At 57.1% G+C, this 6,799-nt stretch overlaps 1 pseudogene; it reads left to right on the top strand.

Moving 5' to 3' along the window:
* Nucleotides 1–2,983: 2,983 nt before the first annotated feature.
* Nucleotides 2,984–3,444, top strand: LOC115834705 (annotated as a pseudogene).
* Nucleotides 3,445–6,799: the final 3,355 nt, after the last annotated feature.

Raw genomic sequence — 6,799 nt, 5'->3', positions numbered from 1 at the left:
TTCTCTGTGCCTTGGTTTCCACTGTGGGATGAGGGGGCCTTAGCATCAGCGCTCAGAGCTGTGGAGCCAGGATTCCTGATCGGGCACTACCTCTGCCAGGCCAGGGCACTTGGACACCACACTGCAGGAGGCTGGTCTCGCCCAGGCCTCTGTGGGAAGGGCCGCCAGGCTGAGTGGAGGGCCAGCCACCAGCTACAGTGTCTTCCTTCGCAGGTCTGTCCCCCCAGGCAGAAGGATTCCAGCCCAGGGATTCCCCATCCCACCCTGACTGCATACCGAGAGGGGGGACGCCACTTCGGGAAGGTTGTTGGGGCAGCACAGGCCCTGGGGCCCTGCTCTGGGACCTTGGGCGGCCCCCTCTGTCTCTCTAGGCCTGTATCCACTGCTGGCAAAGGGGGCAGGGCCCAAGTCTACTCTAAAAGCTCCCCTTTCTCTCCAGAGGCTTTGGAGTCTCCCCAAATGCCTGCTGGGTCTCTGCAGGACTGGCACCTGTCACCGGAACCTGTCTGGGAGGGACGAGAACACGCTTTGCAAGAGGAAGCTCTGCCTCCCAGAGCCCTGGGCTCACTGGCGGACCCTGGCCAGCAGCTGCTTCCTCTCCCACAGTGGAGAGAGACCCAAGGGTCCCAGGGGGATGCTTCCCACCAGTCCAGTCCAGCGTGCAGGGTGGCCTCATAAGTCCTGATTGACATATGGACAGTGGTTCAGAGCGTAAGAGTGACCTTACGCTACTTGCTCAAGGTCACCCAGCTCCCAGGCCCCTGCTGTCTTCCAGGCCACTGAGGTCCTAAGCATCCTTCCAGGCGAGCCACTGCTCACAGCCTGTTCCTCATGTTCTGCAGCAGGTTTGTGTATCTACATCTTTTCTAGTTCCCTGTCGTCCCCCTTCCTACACCTCGTCATCCACTGTCCCTGTTTGTTTCCTCTGTTCCTTTCCAGTTCTCTACCTGCTCCTCTTATTTTTATTTGAGACAGGGTCTTTCTTTGTCACTGAGACTGGAGTGCAGTGGCACAATCTCAGCTCACTGGAGCCTTGACCTCCCAGGCTCAAGTGATCCCCCACCTCAGCCTCTTGAGTAGCTGGGACCACAGGCATGCATCACCACACTGGGCTAATTTTTTTATTTTTTGTAGAGATGGGGTCTCACTGTGTTGCCCGGGCTGGTCTTGCACTCCTGGGCTCAAGAGATCCTCCTGCCTTGGTCTCCCAAAGTGCTGGGATTCCAGGTGTGCACCGCCATCCGAGGCCTTGCCCTTTTCTTCCTCTCTCAGCCCCTCTGCCTCACTATCCCTCTTTCTGTGCCCCCCCCTACAGCCCCCCACACTTCTTCTCAGTCTCATCTTCAGCTTCCCATACGGGGCCATCCTCATGAAATCGGGCACTGGGAGGTCCCTGGGGACTGACAAGTGCCAGCTCTCCCTTGCTGTCCCTCTGCCCCATGGCTGCAGCAGGGAGGGTGGGCAAAGGGCAGAGGTGACAGTGGCCAAACCTAAAACTGAGGCCCAGCTCTGTTTGGGAAAGAAACAAGGAAACAAAATAACTTGGGGACAGAGGGTGTGGGGTCATCAGAGTGGGCAAAGGCTGCCCAGGAGTTGTAAATCAGAGCCGCTCCCGGCTTTATGAGGCCGATTTGGGGTTGAGCCTGAACTTCGCCCAGGAAGGAGTGCTGGCAGCACACAGGGCGCCAGGTGTGGGCCCTGGATGATAAGAAGCCTCGGTGAAAAGACCATGGACCTGGGGCCACGAAGACTGGAGCCACGAAGGTGAGCGGGCGTGGGACACTCTCCAGAGCCCTGCCCAAGGTGGATGCCAGGCAGGGCCCCGGCCTCCAATTGGCTCCCGCCCCCTGTAACAGCAACTCCATGTGGAAGTGCCCACTGGTTCCAGTGGGGCTGCTGTTATCTGGGGCGAGGGCCGGTACCCACGAAGAAGGAGAGGCAGGTGCTGCCCAGCAGACCAGCCAGGACTACCGTGGCGACGCTGCCAGGCCAGATGGTGGCGGGTGGTGGAGGGCTGTCGGCGGGCTGCCGAGACCGAGTGCACAGGGCTCTGACCTATGAATTGACAGCCAGTGCTCTCATCTCCCCTCTGGCTGCCAATTCCATAGGTCACAGGTATGTTCGCCTCAATGCCAGCCACCAGGACCTGCAGGGATAGGAGCGGGCCGGGGGTTTCCAGCAGTCAGCAGAGACCCTGCGACCCCAGTGCAGCACTCACGGTCCCACCTCCCTCTGTCTCATTCCCCGAGATGAGCCTGAACAGCTTCAGTCCCGCCCCTGCCCTGCCTGCCCTGTGGCACCTCAATGCTTTGCCCATGTGGTTCCCTTGGGCTGCAACACTCTTCCTAGCTTATTTGCCAGGCTCACTCTTACTAACCCTTTCAAGCTCTGTCCAAGCATTTGCTGCCTCCAGAAGGCCTTCTTGAAGCTTCTAAGTCCCCACCTGGGCACCCCCACACTGTGCGGCCCCAGAGCACTGCCCTCTCAGGGCCCCCGTGCTGGTTTCTGCTTGTGTCTTGCTCCTCTCCCCATCTGTGAGCTCAGTTCCCAGCCCAGGTGCATGCTCAATAAATGTTTGCTGAACCAGTCCTGAGCCTCTGTCTTGCACCCTGAGGAAGCACCCACTGACATGCAGTGTGGCCAAGGGGGGCTGAGTGCTCTGGGCCCAGTGTTTATGCTGGAGCTCCCCCTACCCAGGATGGGGCCCTGAGCCAGCCTCCCCATCTGCTTCCTGCTCTCCCCTCCTTTGCCAGTCTCATCTCCCTGGAGCACAGCCCTGTGGTTGGTGGAGCAGCTTCTCCAGCCCCTAGGATTCCTAAGAGGGCCCAGGACCCCGGCTGCTGGTAGAGGAAGAGCAGCCAACCCAGGACAGGACAGCTGACCCCACCCCTGTCCCACCTCCCACAACAGCCTCATTTCCACCTATTTCTTTGTGGTGTTTGTTTGTTTGGAGACAGAGTCTTGCTCTGTTGCCCAGGCTGGAATGCAACAGGCTTCCTCCAGGGAGGAAGCCACCCCTCCTGGCGTGATCTCGGCTCACTGCAACCTCTGCCTCCTGGGTTCAAGCGATTCTCCTGCCTCAGCCTCCCAAATAGCTGGGATTACAGGCATGCACCACCATGCCCAGCTAATTTTTGTGTTTTTAGTAGAGACTGGGTTTCACCATGTTGGCCAGGCTGGTCTCGAAGTCCTGACCTCAGATAATCTGCCCACCTCGGCCTCCCAGAGTGCTGGGATTATAGGCGTGAGCCACCGCGCCCAGCCCCACCTGTTTCTTATACAACGGGGTTCTGAGGAAATTTTCCTTTTTTTTTTTTTTTTTTTTTGAGACAGGGTCTTGCTCACTCTGTCACCCAGGCTGGAGTGCAGTGGTACAATCACAGCTCACTGCAGCCTCCACCTCCCAGGGCTCACACAGTCCTCTTATCTCAGCCTCCCAAATAGCTGTGACTACAGGCACGTGCCACCATACCTGGTTAATTTTTTTTTTTTTTTTTTTCGAGACAGAGTCGCGCTGTCGCCCAGGCTGGAGTGCAGTGGCGCGATCTCGGCTCACTGCAGGCTCCACCCCCCCGGGGTTCACACCATTCTCCTGCCTCAGCCTCCCGAGTAGCTGGGACTACAGGCGCCTGCCACCTCGCCCGGCTAATTTTTTGTATTTTTAGTAGAGATAGGGTTTCATTGTGTTAGCCAGGATGGTCTCGATCTCCTGACCTCGTGATCCGCCCGCCTCGGCCTCCCAAAGTGCTGGGATTATAGGCGTGAGCCACTGCGCCGGCCACGTGGTTATTTTTTTTTTTTTTTTTTTTTTTTTTTTTTTTTTTTTTTGAGACGGAGTCTCACTCTGTCGCCCAGGCTGGAGTGCAGTGGCGCAATCTCGGCTCACTGCAAGCTCCGCCTCCCGGTTCACGCCATTCTCCTGCCTCAGCCTCCGAGTAGCTGGACTACAGGCGCCCCCACCACGCCCGGCTAATTTTTGTATTTTTAGTAGAGACGGGGTTTCACCGTGGTCTCGATCTCCTGACCTCATGATCCGCCCGCCTCGGCCTCCCAAAGTGCTGGGATTACAAGCGTGTGCCACCGCGCCCGGCCAACACGTGGTTAATTTTTGTATTTTTCGTAGAGATGGGGTTTCACCATGTTGCCCAGGCTGGTCTCAAATTCCTGGCCTCAAGCAGTCCTCCTGCCTTAGCCCGCCAAACTGCTGGGATTACAGGCATGAGCCACTGTGCCCATCAGAATTTTTCATTTGAATAAAAAGGTTTCTGGTACTACAAAATAAAATTTGTAAAATGGGAAATAGAGACCTAGGAATAAATGTCAAATTGCTTAATAACAGGCGTTGGCTATTGAGCCCTTTTTGTCTGCTGTGCACACACATCCAGGACCTGGTTCCTCCTGGCATCCATCATGAACCTGTTTGGGACAGGAGGACAGGCTCAGACAGGGTGCACATTTGCTGAAGTCACAGAGCAAGTTGGACCTTCTCCTTCTGGGGACTGTAGGTAGCCAACAAACATCTGGCCCCTAAGACACTGTCTCTCTCCCCTTCCCACAGGCAGCTCTGCTCACGCTGTCCTGGCTGCTCTGAATCCCTGGGCCCCGATCAGCCCCTGCCGTGGCCCAGCTCATCAACCCCTCCCTGCAGACCATCCCATGACTCTGCAAGTGCTGCTCCCCTCTGCCCACACCCCGGCTTCGTGGGCCTCTCCCGCCACCCTTATCTCATTCCCTGCAGAGTTAAGGAGCCCTGTGTGCTTATCTAATCCTGTGCTGGTTTCAGACTCCTTGAGGGCAAGGTCCACAACTTACTCATCCTCCCTGGCTGCTTCCCCTACCCACCAGCATAGTAAGTGTTCAGGATACATGGGCTGGACGGTGGGGCCCTGGACTCTAACCCCCTTGGGGCTGTCAGGCCTCAGATCCAGAGCACTGGCTTAGGGTGAAAGGGGTGCAGACAGCAGGCACCCTGCCCTGGGGGTCCTCCTGCATCTGCCTCTGCAGAGCACTGTGATCCCACAAAGGCCTGCAAGGGTTATTGGAGACCTGTTCCAACGCATAAGCAAGGCAGATCCAGCACCCTCCCCCTTGCTCGTTGATCCCCCGACCTGTGTCCTTTACCCAGCAGGCCCTGGGCCCACGCACATTTCCCTGGCCTGGGTCTCACCTCCAACCCCTCTCAGAACTCCTCAAGACCTGCCCAAGGGTCACTCCTTCCCGTACACCTGCCTGGCCCCCCGCCCCACCCCCCATTACCCCACTCACTGGCTCCCTGGATGCTCTGTGGCTGGGATGTTAGCGCCCCCATCACGCCCCATCACCCACACCGGGCTATTTCCCCCACCAGCCTGAGAGCCCCCAGGAGTGGCGGCCACTGACTTTTTTCCTGTAGCCTCAGAGACTCAAAGGAGGCACTTAATAAATGCACACAGAAGGACTGGCCTTGTGCATGAGCAAAGTTGCTTAGGGAGGGAGCCTAGACACAGCCGGGCGGTCAGCACAGAGCTGGCGGTGGGAGGCCTCAGGAGTACTGTCTTTGTCCCATCGTCCACACCACACGTGTGTGAAACGCTACACTGACAGAGGCCCTGAGAGGTTGTGCAGATTGACTGTACGCCAGCCTCAGAGAGAGAAGGCCCAGGCGGGGAGGAGTAAAGCCTCCCTGGGAGAGGTGAGTGTGAGGTCGGCGTTTGCTGAGGTGAACCCCAGAAACAGGTCGTGAGCACTGGAGGAGGAAGGAATGCCAGGGGCAAAGATGCAGAAAGGGGACGGAGGCGCGGGGCGGGTGGGGACAGCTTCCTCTTCTGCAAGGCTTACTCCCGGTGGCCACCACCAGGGGGCACCCCGGGCACCCCTCCCAAGCGGGGCGGGGCCAACAGTCCCCACCGCGCAGCTCCCAAGGCCTGTGGGAGCAGCCCCGGGGTCCGCCTTTCCCGGGCCGCCTAGAACTGCGCCTGGCCTGGCCAGGACACTGTCCTGGGCCGAGGGCACAGCCCAGGTGCCAGCGTCCTACACACAGTTGCGGGTCCCAGGCGCGCACTGCCTTTCCCAAGGTGGCCCTGGTGGGGTTCTTCCCGCTGTGGTGTGTATAAAACATCACTATATAATGTATATTCATAGAATTCACAATGGGTCCCCATGTAACAACCTGCAGAGCCCCCAAATATGCCTTTCCAGGTACCCCCCGCCCATGGTCAGCACAGTTCTGAGTGTTATGGTAATCACTTCCTCTTTTTTCTCTGGGATTTACTACCCCGTACACTGTCCCAAACAGTCTGCGAGCATTTTGTCTGGATTTGTTGTTATTAATGTAAATGGAATCACGGTGCCGTGTCTGGCTGAGTCTCATGCAGTTGATGGAGCCGAAACTTCTTCACTCTTGTTCACTGCTGTATAGTGAAGAGAACACTTTGGTTTATTATGAGCGCTGTTATTATGAGCACTGTTGGGGTTATAATGAGTATTGTAATGCACAGATTCTACTGCAGAGTGCTTCTCCAGCAGGGACTGCCAGGTCATGGAGTGGTGGACCTAACACTGGACCAGGCCACATGGCGCCTAATAAAGGATAGCTGGGTACAGGCCTTTTTTGATTTTGTTTTTCCTTTTTTTTTTTTTTTTTTGAGACAGAGTCTCATTCTGTTGCCCAGGAATGCAGTGGCTCGATCTCAGCTCACTGCAAGCTCCGCCTCCCAGGTTCAAACGATTCTCCCGCCTCATCCTCCCGAGTAGCTGGGATTACAGGCACCCACCACCACCCCTGGCTAATTTTTGTATTTTAGTACTTTAGTAGAGACGG

This window comes from Nomascus leucogenys, chromosome 4 (assembly GCF_006542625.1).
Source record: "Nomascus leucogenys isolate Asia chromosome 4, Asia_NLE_v1, whole genome shotgun sequence".
NCBI lineage: Eukaryota > Metazoa > Chordata > Mammalia > Primates > Hylobatidae > Nomascus > Nomascus leucogenys.
The sequence above is the reverse complement of the archived record's forward strand: the minus strand, read 5'-3'. Positions and strand labels throughout refer to the sequence as shown.